The sequence below is a fragment of the Mobula birostris genome, chromosome 4, assembly GCF_030028105.1.
Source record: "Mobula birostris isolate sMobBir1 chromosome 4, sMobBir1.hap1, whole genome shotgun sequence".
Lineage (NCBI taxonomy): Eukaryota > Metazoa > Chordata > Chondrichthyes > Myliobatiformes > Myliobatidae > Mobula > Mobula birostris.
In genome coordinates this window covers 43,288,637-43,302,355 of record NC_092373.1, presented here as the reverse complement: position 1 = coordinate 43,302,355, position 13,719 = coordinate 43,288,637, and the positions used below count along the sequence as shown (strand labels likewise).

Genomic DNA, 13,719 nt, shown 5'->3' with positions numbered 1-13,719 from the left:
GGTGACTTGGGTGCCTCCACTGCCTAGAAATGTCACCCCTCTTATGCTCTCATCATTCAGCAAAAGGTTTTATGCAGCACGCAAACAAGATAGGAGAGAGTAGACTGCCTGTCTGATTACTGATAATGAAACTATATATCTCCCACCCATTAATTTTGATTACACAACAGGTATCTTTGAAGAGCAGTTGGATCCAAAAAGCATATTTAGAGCACATCTATCATGTATCTGTGAGACACCTTGTTGAAGACCTCCTCCTGGCCCAAGCCAACTATCCTGCATGTAGGCAATGGTACCCCTGAGAGGCACAAAGCCGTCAGAGATTTTCCTCCATGGTACTGGATAGATCACCCATACCAGCTCAGACTTGACCCAACTGACAATGGCCTTGGACGTTCAACAGTAAAATGGGTCTCCAATTACTGTTCTCCTTTCTCTCCATGTTCTGCATTATTGATGAGGGTATTGATTAAGTCTGATTCTTCCGGGAGCATTAACTATTTCCAGCAGGTCCGTTTAGTACCACAGAATAAGTATAACTCTACTGGTAAGCTGTCACTTGCAGAAGCTTTACTTGTGCCATGGAATGGATGGGGCTAGTCAACTCCTCCAGGATCAAAGGCAAATCCAGACTCTCCATTTTGCTGTCATCTAATACCTCTGATATGGGGCACAGTAAATACTGGGAGACTATGTTATCTGTGACCTTTCTATCATACAGGCCAGCATTGCAGAACCTTCAGATTCTCAGTATGTCTGCCTGTGTGGTCTTTACTGAGCCATCCTCTTCCTTATGGCTGTTGATCACAGAGCTCACCCTGCAAACGCTTTAGAAGAAACATGAGCACATCTCATAGTGCTCCATGAAGCAGATTCTGGATTGGAAGGAGATCTTGGGAGAAGTCAGAGACAAAGAGCACAGTTTGCCAGCTCTTCATCTCTCAAGAGTTCCTCTTTCATGTGCTCCCAACTCTATCCCTTTGATTGTAGAAGGAGATTTGCTGCAGTTGGTACAATTCTCTTTAACTCTGCCTTGCTTTCTGAACACTTTTGAGGATGAAAAACCTCTTGATGTTTCCCTTGGTTGCTTCCCACCAGCAAATCAAAGAAGAGCTTCGTGGTTCTCCAACCTACATAATCCCACCTTAGCTCGTCCATGTTCTCTTGGGTCAGCAGCTTTACATTCAAGATCTGTGTATCCTACCTGCCTTTTGGTACTCCTGTAGGTGACAAGAGACTCCCAAAGAGGCAAACACCAGTATGACATTAGTAAATCTGACTGTGACTGCCATTGATATGAAGAGCAAATCTGTTCAGAACCGTACAAGCTACCTGTTCTGGTCCAAATATGGCTGTGCTTCACCTGAGATGCTAAAGGTATTGCACTACTTTTCATCTGTAACCATTTCCATCAGGAGAATGGAGCTGTTGGTCAGTCTCCTGGTGGCACTGACAATACAGCCATACAAATGATGCAGTTGAAATCACCAGCCACAATGACTTGCAGGGACTTTGTCAGCAGCAGTGGGAGTTGCTTAAAGACAGCTATCCACAGCCTCTGCACAGATGGGGTGCATACATTGATCAGCCTGAGCAGACAAATATACATCCTTACATCTGCCTTCCACCCACCACCTCTGATTTTAGTGACTGAGAAATTGCCTCCCTGCAGCAGAATACCCAGGCCTGATGCGCAGCAATCATACCCGCATAACCACATAGACAACCCCTGGGGCCGCCACTGCCACCACCTCTGATAATTGCAGAGATATTCTGTAGAAAAGCCATATCGGCCTTGACCATGGATTTAGAGATGTCAGTTTTATCTCCATAGCTATTGGAGTTCAGGGTATGCAAATCCAGTCCATCAAAGGCAAATCAGCCTGAGCACTCATATGTCCCACCTTAGCGAATTGCCTCACTGTATTTGGACTCATGTACAGAAAGGTCTTCCCCAGAGTACGGTAATGCTGGTGATGTTACTGAGGACAGATAAGCCTGTGTTCCTGTTTCAACCACTGGCTCAGGTTGTTCTGCTGCCTCCATCTCTCGGAGCTATGTCAGACACAGTGCTGCTCCTGGTCTCCCAGATCTGGGGAATGATATCAGTGTTGCTCCCGGTCTCCCAGATCTGGGGAATGATATCAGTGCCGCTCCCGGTCTCCCAGATCTGGGGAATGATATCAGTGCCACTCCCTGTCTCCCAGATCTGGGGAATGATATCAGTGCCACTCCCGGTCTCCCAGATCTGGGGAATGATATCAGTGCCACTCCCGGTCTCCCAGATCTGGGGAATGATATCAGTGTTGCTCCCGGTCTCCCAGATCTGGGGAATGATATCAGTGTTGCTCCCGGTCTCCCAGATCTGGGGAATGATATCAGTGCCGCTCCCTTGTCTCCCAGATCTGGGGAATGATATCAGTGCCACTCCCGGTCTCCCAGATCTGGGGAATGATTATCAGTGTTGCTCCCGGTCTCCCAGATCTGGGGAATGATATCAGTGCCACTCCCGGTCTCCCAGATCTGGGGAATGATATCAGTGCCGCTCCCTGTCTCCCAGATCTGGGGAATGATATCAGTGCCACTCCCGGTCTCCCAGATCTGGGGAATGATATCAGTGTTGCTCCCGGTCTCCCAGATCTGGGGAATGATATCAGTGCCGCTCCCGGTCTCCCAGATCTGGGGAATGATATCAGTGCCGCTCCCGGTCTCCCAGATCTGGGGAATGATATCAGTGCCGCTCCCAGTCTCCTGGACTGGTGCTTGATGGCATCCATGTTGTTCCCTATGTCCCAGAAATGGGGGACAGCAGGTTGAATTTTACCCTTGCCTGTATTTATCTATAGGCACCTTTCCTCTTTGTCCCATCCTTTTTTTTTGCTTTCCTCTGCCTGCATCATCTGTTTTCCGTATTTTCTTCATCCTGTAGAGAGGGTAAGCTGTTGGTGTTTATCTTTTGAATTGTTCTTTATTTCCCATTACCTTTAAGGTGATTTTAAAATTAAGACTGTTTAGTATCTGAATCAGATTTCAGATTAATATTTATTTATCACAATTATATCGAAACATACAGTGAAATATCATTTAGTTTGACAACTCACACACCTAGGGGTGTGCAGGGGACAGCTCACAATTGTCACTATTCATTCCAACAGCAGTGTACTATACCCACAATGCTCGCCAGAACACAAAACACAAGAGGCAACGAAACAGCAACAGCAAAGCAAAATCACAAGGAATTCTACAGATACTGGAAATCCAAATCAACACACACAAAATGCTGAAGGAACTCAGCAGATCAGGCAGTAGCATCTATGGAAGTGAATAAACAGTTGACATTTCGGCTGAAACCCTTCTGCAGAACTGGAAAGGAAGGGGGAAGATGAGAGAATAGAAATGTGTAGGAGGGGAAGGAGGATAGCTGGGTGAAGCCAGCTGGGTAGGAAAGGTAACGGGCTGGAAGAGGAAAGAATCTGATCAGAGAGGAGAGTGAACCATAGGGGAAATGTAAGGAGGAAACAACCTAGGGGGAGGTGATAAGACAGGTGAGCCGAGACAAGCCCCTTTCCTCTCTACCACCTACCCACCCACACACATACACACACAAGGATAGTTCTCCAACTCAGGGATAGGCCTCCAGTATCCAGGTTTCAGCCATCGGGTTTCATCTTCTAAACTGCTGATCAACCTTCAGGCACCAAACTTCAGTATCGAGCCCTAGCCTAGCTGAAGACAGGACCCCGAACTCTAGGCTCAAACTCTGGGTGCGCTGACTGACCAACCCTCATGCTTCCTGCTTGCACAGACATCCGATTTTAGGATGCACTAAACTGGGACAGCCAACACCCAACCATATCGCAGGTCTTCAAACGCAAAGGCCTGACCTCTCACTTCTCCACATACCTATCCCAACCTGACCACTAACTCGCCTCTCTGTACCCAAAACCATCCCTAGGAATTAAAAAAACTAAGTCCAAGCTACAATCTCGATAGAGAGCGCTGCTATGCACCATCTTGACTTGTGCTGTTCATCACTATCACTACGTGCTGTTTCCCACGCCCAGTTCAAAGACATGGGTAGTCCATTTCTTAACTACCTGTAAAGTCACCAGGGTCCCACTTCTTGTGTTCCATCAGAATTTTTTTTAATGGAAGTTAAAACCGAAGTGAGTTGGTATAAATAAAGGCATCCATTAGTCTTGTGAGACCATGGATCTGCACCTGGAAAGTCTTCACTCTCCAGGGCGCAGGCCTGGGCAAGGTTGTATGGAAGACCAGCAGTTGCCCATGTTGCAAGTCTCTCCTCTCCACAACACCAATGTTGTCCAAGGGAAGGGCATTAGGATCCATACAGCTTGGCACCAGTGACGTCGCAGAGCAATGTGTGATTAAGTGCTTTGCTCAAGGACACAACACGTTGCCTCGGCTGGGGCTCGAACTCACGACCTTCAGGTCGCTAGTCCAATCCTTAACCACTTGGCCACGTGCCCACGAGTCGGTATATTAATACAAGTAATATCTTAATAGTCAAAAAAATCTGCCAATACAGTACCACCAAAGTCCATGTTATTGGAGTTCTACCATATTAGCTGTCAGTTTACAGGTTCTGCCACCACCCACTGCCCCAGTGTTGGATTCCAGGATGCTTAAAGCCTGCATGATAAAGTGGCCTGGAAGCAGAGACCCTAGATTTTGGCATGAGAAGATTGTAAAAAGCAATGGTGGGCAATAGGCCCATGCAAGCAAAATTCAGCCTGTGTTTTCCTCTTGGCTATTTGTGGAAGAATTCCACTGAGCATCATTTCTATTACAAATCTCCAATTTACCAACACATCATCCGATGTTCAGAGCTCCATGTTAAACACACAGAATCTTTTTTCAGAACTCTTGTTATGTTAGAATGTTCATATAACTTCAAGAGATAGCCTTCAAAGAACAGTTGAATAAACTTGGTCAGTAAAATATCTTCCCATTTGAAATGGAATTACGAAATCTATTCAGCGTAAATGCAATTATAAGTAAACTATCAAGCAAAATAAATAATGAAATTAGTTTTTCAGAACTAGTACTAGGTAGAACTCGTGTCACCAATTAATATCTTATAAAGTTTGCTTGAAATGATAAGAATTCGCCACTACATCAGTATAATTCTATTATCCATTTGGATCAAACCAGCATTTTGTCAACACTATTTTGCCAACACAACAAGAACGTTACTAATATGCTAGATAATTGCTTAAAAGAAAGACAACTTCTGTGATGCCTTTAACAGCATGCTCCAAAGTGCTCCACAGCTAATAAATTGTGTTTGAAGTTTAGTTAATGCTGTAATGTATGAATAACTACAGACTGTACGGACATAAAGTTCCCACAAAAGTCAGGTGAAATGGATTACTGATAATCCGTTTTGGCGTTGTTGAATCAAGGATTAAAACTGGCAAGAATATCAAAGATAATCCAGCTACTCTTCATAGCACTGCCAAAAGGTTAATGTTTTATCCAAAATGCAGCATCCTGATGGTGCAGCACATCAGCTGCACCAACTTGGGTTTCCCGAGCTCTGACTCTGGACTACAACTAAAACATAACACTGACTCAGATTCAGGAGTGATATCAACTACACCACCTCATTACAAAGAACATGATAACTACAACTGCAGAGTTGAAGATTACCAGCTCTGGGACAACAGGAGCAACAAAGAAGCCATCAAGTTCCAGCACAGACTGAGATCAGGAACAGCACTGATGTCATTCCCCAGCTCTGGAAAACCAGAGGCAGCACAGAGAACAACACAGCTCCAAGAGATGGAGAGTGCAGAACAGTCTGAGCCAGAGGTTGAAACAGGAACAGACTTATCTCTCTCCAGTATCATCACTATAACAGTAATGAAGTGTTTTGAGAGATTGGTGGTGAAACACATTAACTGCTGCCTGAAACGAGACTTGGATCCACTCCAGTTTGCCTACCGGCACAACAGTTCCACAGCAGATGCCGACTCATTAACTCTTCACTCAACCATGGAACACCTGGACAGGAAATGCGTATACATCAGGGTGTTCTTTATTAACTACAGCTCGGCATTCAATACCCAAAAAACTATTCAATAAGCTTCAAGCGTCAGCCTCAATAACTCCTTGTGCAATTGCATCCTCAATTTCCTCACTTGCAGACTCCAGTCAGTTTGGATTGGCAACGTCTCCTCCACAATCTCCATCAGCACAGGTGCATCACAAAGTTGTGTGATTAGCCCCCGCTCTAATCGCTTTACACTTATGACTGTGTGGCTAACCACAACTCCAATACCCTATTCAAGTTTGCTGATGCCACCATTGTTGCGGGCCGAATCAAAACGGGTGACAAATCAGTATGTAAGAGAGAGATTGAAAATCTGGCTGAGTGGTGTCACAACAACCACCTCTGACTCAATGTCATTAAGACCAAGGAGCTGATTATCAACTTCAGGGGAAGAAACCAGAGGTCCATGAGCCAGTCCTCACTGGAGGATCAGAGGTGGAGAGGGTCAGCAACTTTAACTTCCTTGGTGTTATCATTGTGGAGGACCTGTCTTGGGCCCAGCACACAAATGCAATTGCAAAGAAAGCATAGCAGTGTCTCTACTTCCTTAGGAGTTTGAGAAGATTTGGCATGACATCTGAAGTTTTGACAAACTTCTATTAATGTCTAGTGGAGAGTATATTGACTGGTTGCATCTCAGCCTGGTTTGGAAACACCAATGCCCTTGAACATTAAAAAGTAGTGGATATGGCCCTGTCCATCACGGGTAAAGCCCTCCCAACTATTGAGCACATCTACACAGAGCATTGTCACAGGAAACCAGCATAAGAATGAAATTAGGAGAGCCAGAAGGGGCCATAAGGCGGCCTTGGTGAGCAGGATTAAAGAAAACCCCCAAGGCATTCTACAAGTATGTAAAGAGCAAGAGGACGAGACATGACAGCAGAGGACTAATCAAATGTGACGGTAGAAAAGTGTGTATGGAACCGGAGGAGATAGCTGAGGTGCTTATTGAATACTTTGCTTCAGTATTCACTACGAAAAAGGACCTTGGCGATTGCAGGGTTGACTTGTAGCCAATTGAAAAGCTTCAGCATATAGACATTAAGAAAGAGGATGTACCGGAGCTTTTGGAAAGCATCAAGCTGGATAAGCCTCCAGGGCTGGATGAGATGCACCCCAGGCTATTGTGAAAGGCAAGGGAGGAGATTGCTGAGCCTTTGGCATTGATCTTTGCATCATCAGTAGGGACGGGTGAGGTTCCGGAGGATTGGAGGGTTGCAGATGTTGTTCCCTTATTCCAGAAAGGGAGTAGAGATAGCCCAGGAAATTATCGACCAGTGAGTCTTACTTCAGTGGTTGGTAAGCTGATGGAGAAGATCCTGAGAGGCAGGACCTATGAACATTTGGAGAGGTATAATATGATTAGGAATAGTTAGCATAGCTTTGTCAAAGGCAGGTCATACCTTACAAGCCTGATTGAAATTTTGAGGATGTGAGTAAACACATTGATGAAGGTAGGGCAGTAGATGTAGTGTATATGGATTTCAGCATGGCAGTTGATAAGGTATCCCACGCAAGGCTTATTGAGAAAGTAAGGAGCCATGGGATCCAAGGAGACCTTGCTTTATGGATCCAGAACTGGCTTGCCCACAGAAGGCAAGGAGTGGTTGTAGGCAGGTTATATTCTGCAAGGAGGTTGGTGACCAGTGGTGTGCCTCCGAGATCTGTTCTGGGACCCCCTCTCTTCATGATTTTTATAAATGACCTGGATGAGGAAGTGGAAGGATGAGTTAGTAAATTTGTTGATGACACAAAGGTTGGGATGTTGTGGATAGTGTGGAAAGCTGTCATAGGTTATAGCATATAGCATATAGACAACATCCACCACTTTACCCTCATCAACTTTCCTAGTAACCTCTTCAAAAAATTCAGTAAGATTTGTCAAACATGACCTTCCACGCAGAAATTCATGTTGACTGTTCCTAATCAGACCCTGTCTATCCAGATAATTATATATACCATCTCTAAGAATACTTTCCATCAATTTACCACCACTAACGTTAAACTCACAGGCCTATAATTGCTAGGTTTACTCTTAGAACGCTTTTTAAAAAATGGAACCACATGAGCAATACACCAATCCTCCGGCACCATCCCCGTTTCTAATGAAAAAGTTGCCAGAAAAAAGTTGTTCCCAATTAACTCTTTAGTTCCTGCTTAACGCCCTCATAATCTTTCCTCTTTATATGCCACTTTTAATGTAGTAAATCATGTCATTGTGAGTCACAAGAGTATTGTCAAAAAAAATGACTAAACCAAATGCAAACTTTCTTTTTTGCTTACATTATGAAACATTGTCTCATCAAAACAGTAAGATGGAAGAATTGCCTAACAGGGAAATTGTCATTCCCTTTGACAAAAATTGTCTTCCATACTTTCATTAGAGTGACTGGCTAAAATCAATGATTACTTGCTCACACCCAAATCCTGAGAGTATAAAAGTGGCAGATGAAGGAACTGTAAACTCTTCTACAATAACATCATCACCTGATAACATCATCAATAAAGTCCTAGAGCAATACGGCATGGATACAGACCCTTTGGCCCAATGAGTCCATGCCAACAATGGTGCCCTCCCAGCTACTACCAATTTCCTGTATGTGGCCTATATCTAAGCCTCGCCCCCTTCATGTACCTATCCAGGTGCTTCTTGAATTGTACAAATGTACCTGCCTCAAACAATCCTTCTGGAAGCTCCTCCACCAACTTCAATGGGATTCCATCACTAAATGCATCTTTCCCTCTTCTCCCCCTCCCCCCGCTCCACTCTCCATTTTCTGCTGGGATCACTGTCACCATGACTCCCTTGTCTATTTGTCCTTCCTCCACTCCAGGCAATTATCCCTGCATGCAAAACAAGTGCTACACCTGCCCTTTGACTACCTCCCTCACACCACTCAGGGCCCCAAACAGTCCTTCCTGGCAAGGAAACACTTCACATGGGAGTCTGGAAGAGCAATCTATTGTATCCGGTGCTCCCGGTACAGCCTCCTCTACCATTGATGAGATCTGATGTAGATTAGGCATCTACTTCATTGAGCACCTTCTCTCCTTCCGTCACAACAGGTGGGATTTCCCAGTGGCCACCCATTTTAATTCTATTTCCCATTCCATGTGTCAGTCTATGGCCTCCTCTAGTGCCACGATGAGGCCACTCTGAGTTTGGAGGAGCAACACCTGAGTAGCCTCCAACCTGAGGCATGAACATTGATTTCTCTAACTTTACAGAATTTCTCCCCTTTCTCACATTTTCCATTCCTCATTCTGGCTTCCCTTTGATCCCTTCTCTTCTCCTCACCTGCCTCTCTCATGCCCCTTCTCATTCCCTTTCTCCAATGGTCCACTCCCCTCTCCTATCAGATTTCTTCTTTACCTTTTCCACCTATCATCTCCCAGCTTCTTACTTCATCTCCCCTCACCTGGCTTCACCTATCACCTGACAGCTTGTACACCTTCCCCTCCCCTCACCTTCTAATTCTGGCTTCTTTCCCATTCCTTTCCAGTCCTGATGAAGTACCTTGGTCTGTAAGGCGACTGTTTATTCCTCTCCATTATCGCTGCCTGAACTGCTGAGTTCCTCAAGCATTTTGTGTGTCATTTCAGATACTCACCACTCCCTGTGTGAAACAGGTACTCCTCAGGTCCCTCTTAGATTTTTCCCCTTTCACCCGAAGCCTATGCCTCCTAGTTTTATACTCCCTTTCCCTACAGAAAAGGCTGTTACATGAGGAAATCTGCAGATGCTGGAAATTCAAGCCACACACAAAAGATGCTGGTGAATGCAGCAGGCCAGGCAGCATCTATAGGAAGTGTTTCACTTTGGAAAAGCTCAACTTATAGAAATTGCTGACTTAAAATAAACCTCATCAAAGAAAAAGAACCAAACAGAGAGATATTTGCTACAGCGGAAGAGATGCAACCCCACAGAATGAATTAATGTCAACAATGAAAAGCACAGTATGAAATCAAGTCAGATTTATGTTGTATTAAAATTTGCCTGGAATATAAGTCAAGACTTCTAAAGAATTCCAGAGAACAAGAGGGCTAATTGACTATATTTTTACTGATTCCCAAAACAATTCACCTCTAAAGAAAGTTTGCTGATAAGGTTTTAGTAAATATATTTGTTTTGGTAAAAGACAATTTCTAGTAAAATTGCATTAAACATTGCTTCCACAAAGAGCAAATACAGCACAGATCATCCCAACTCTGATGTTGCTCGTTCCAGTGATGGTTACTCAGAAATGAGAGAAAGAGAGACATTTCCTGGAATCTTGACCAAAGGAGATAAAGTTCAACACAGAAAATGCTGAAGGAACTCAGCAAGTCAAGCAGCATCTATGGAGGGGAACAAACAGTCAGCTTTCCTGGCTAAGACACTTCATCAGGATGGAAGGAAGGGGGAAGAAGCCTCAATAAAGTGATAGGGGAAAGGGAAGAAATATAAACTGACAGATGATAGGGGAAATCGTGTGAGGAAGAAGGTGGGTGGTGGGTGGTGGGTGGGGGAGGGAGGATGAAGAGAGAAGCTGGGAGTTGAGAGCGGAAAATGTAAAGGACTCAAGTTCTATAGAAGCAAATAAACATAGTTTTGGGATTTTCATACATGAAAAATGATTTCATTCACAGATTTATGAAGCTTACTTTGAAATGTGAAGTGAAACAAAAGAGAGTTGGATGCTAGTAAAAAGTGGCAATTAGATTTCATTTTTACACGCATGACATGCTGGATTTCAATACATTGAGCCAAAGTGAACAGTGCAGCCACTAAACAGCAATGTTTCTGAAAGTACTGACTTTCTCATGATTGCTTAATAAAAACTTACTATCCTTTATTCCACTGATTCATGCATGCAATAATTCCACTGCACAAAATGAAGAAAATGTATTTCATGTCACTAACTGGCCAGCATTCCATTTTTACAACCCCCCCCCCAAAAAAATTTTTCCTCAATGCAGCCTTCACTTTTCAGCTAAGCAACCATTTATGGAAAAAGTCATATAAACCTGCATAGGGCAGGTGTAGTAAAATAAAAAGTAAAGAAAACATTCTGATTTATATCTCAAACATTATTTAGAGGGCACCACAAGAAACTTAACAAGTGGCTTTCAAATATTTTGTCCTTTTCTCAAAGCACCAGCTCCTTAGAACTATTCATTTCCACGGATAACAGACATTCACAGAATCAGGTTCTATAGCCCAAACTGCCCATGCAGACCAAAGTGCCGATCTACACCAATCCTATTGTGTCTACGTTTAGCCCATATCATTTTCAACCTTTCCTATCTATCCAAATGTCTCTTAAAAGCTCTTTGATAATTCTCCCAACTAGCCATTCGTCAATCTGCAAGTTAAGATGAAATCCAGAAATATTTACTAACTTAAATCTACTTTTTCTGATTCAAATAGTAATGGCCTTTGCTCCAAACTAGACCTTTTCAAGTGACAACTGCTGCAGATGGATACACCTGAAAACAAGGAACAGATAGAAATTTTTGTAATTTTTCAATAGACCCATGCTGTAAGCTTTATATTACCGTCAACTATGTTCTTCAATGGTGAGTGCTAATTCACTCTATGGAGACGCATTTGTTCTGAAAGAGCAAATGCCTACCACTAATCAGACCCTTGCAACAGACAAATTATCATTTTGTAACAACTTCAAGTCAAGCCCTCCAAAACCCTCTTCACTCTTTTGTAAAAATTTATTCTGGTGCAAGTGACCACAGAAGGCAAATTTTCTGCATTTACACAATCTCAATTTACTAATCAAACTTATATTCACAATTAAAATCAGAGAACTTCCACCACTGCATGTTATTAAACATCCGAGACAGCACAGTGGTACAACTAGCAACTCATGTTGCTGGTTTATTCTTGACCTATGCATGGAGTTTGCATTTCTCCTTGTGACTGGCTCTGGGTACTAATTCCCTCCCACATCCCACATCCATAGTAAATTTCCCAGACTGTGGTAGAAACTAGAGATGATGAGAATTTAGGATTGCAACGAATTGATATTTAATAACTGATGTGGACTCAGTCAGCAAATAGGCCTATTTCCAAGATTTATGGTTCTTTATGAAATATTTTAACTGGGTATATGAAGGCCTTCCCATATCAACATTCAAATTCAGTAATTTCAAATAATCAGCATTTGCAGCACTTTTATTTACAATTTCCAACATTCATGCTATCCTCCTTGAATAGATTTTGATAATCTGATTCCCACATTTTATAGAATTTTAGACCAACTTTTGTTCCCTTACCTGCTCCATTACAGCAACCGCTCCTCATCCCTCCAAGTCATTTACCCTCTGGCTTTAATGCTAACACAGACCTCTCCTACTCCTCTCCTTCTCATCAGTTTTGCGTTGCAACTTGAATCTACCAGTTTCAATTAAAGGCAAATTCAAAATTACAGTATACATTGCTGACCTCACAATTTCAGGAAAATTTATCTCAATGCTCAACTGCAAAGAAATTGTGACTTAATGCCAGACATGCGATTGAGGACAGAAGTGTGTTGTATTCACAAACAAAATTAATTCTTACAGGTTTAAAAGCCACCCAATAAACACATTAAAGACTTACATTTAATCTAAACAATCCAGCTGCAGGAACATCAGTTTACATTTACTTCAAATAGAGACAACTGAAAGTTAATTCTCTCATCCTGACTCTCTCATCCTGAATTATGGCAACTTCTATTCATTTTGAATATGTGAAATGTCATCTGATCACCACACCTCAAAGGGAAAGGAAAAGTAATCAATTTAGTTGACAGATCTACCAGCAAGTCAGAAATAAGCAATGAGTCAGAGATACAACCATCCAGCTTAGTGGGAACAGAGAAAGAAAATGAAATAAAAAGCACTTAAGCAATCATCCAGCCAGCTAAAATAGGGAAGGAAGTATGCCTAATGGGAGGAAACACAGTCAGCTGAAGCCCAGAACGAGTCAGCATCAGGAACCTTCCCAGGAAAACTTAAATGAAAAGGTGTGGAATACTGTTACTCTACTTGTTCCCAAGAAGGGCTCTGTAGTTAGCTAAACCAAGATGAGAATGATTTTTTATTGTTATTCTGCCTGCCTTAAATAAAGGAGATTAACAATCCATTTTTATCCAAATCATACTGGTCAGTTATGGGAAAAGATGTATAATAATCACGATCCTAACTTTACTCACAAAGTTTCCACTTCTGGGATAATGCTGTTAATGTACGTTGGACAGTGGATGCACAATTCTGCTTAGTAAATGCAAGGGCCGCTGCCTTCTAACACCTTTGTACCAAAAAGTAAAGCAGAACAAAATAAATATCCTTCTGACTGGATTTTTACCCTATTATAAATATTTCATATCTGGCTAATCTATTTCTGTGGTTGACATAACAAAACTTCCAAACAAAAATTAATATATGAAATATAATCCAACAATAATCATGTAATTTACAATAAAATTAAATAAATTTCCAATGTATTTAAAAGGTTTTACTTCTTGGTTCAGGGTGAATTTTCTTGAACCTACCTCGCCAGTTAAGAGACCATGAAACTCCACCTGTAGAGTTAAAGATCTCAACTTTTGGGATTTTTGTTATTGAACTACCTCCTGAAGTATTCTGTGATCCATTCACACTTG

General features: G+C 42.6%; 1 protein-coding gene across 2 annotated transcripts in view; it reads right to left on the bottom strand.

The window, feature by feature from the left end:
• Nucleotides 1-13,719, bottom strand: part of dis3l2 (DIS3 like 3'-5' exoribonuclease 2) — a 344,361-nt gene that overhangs the window by 317,366 nt on the left and 13,276 nt on the right. The gene's annotated exons all lie outside the window — the stretch shown is intronic.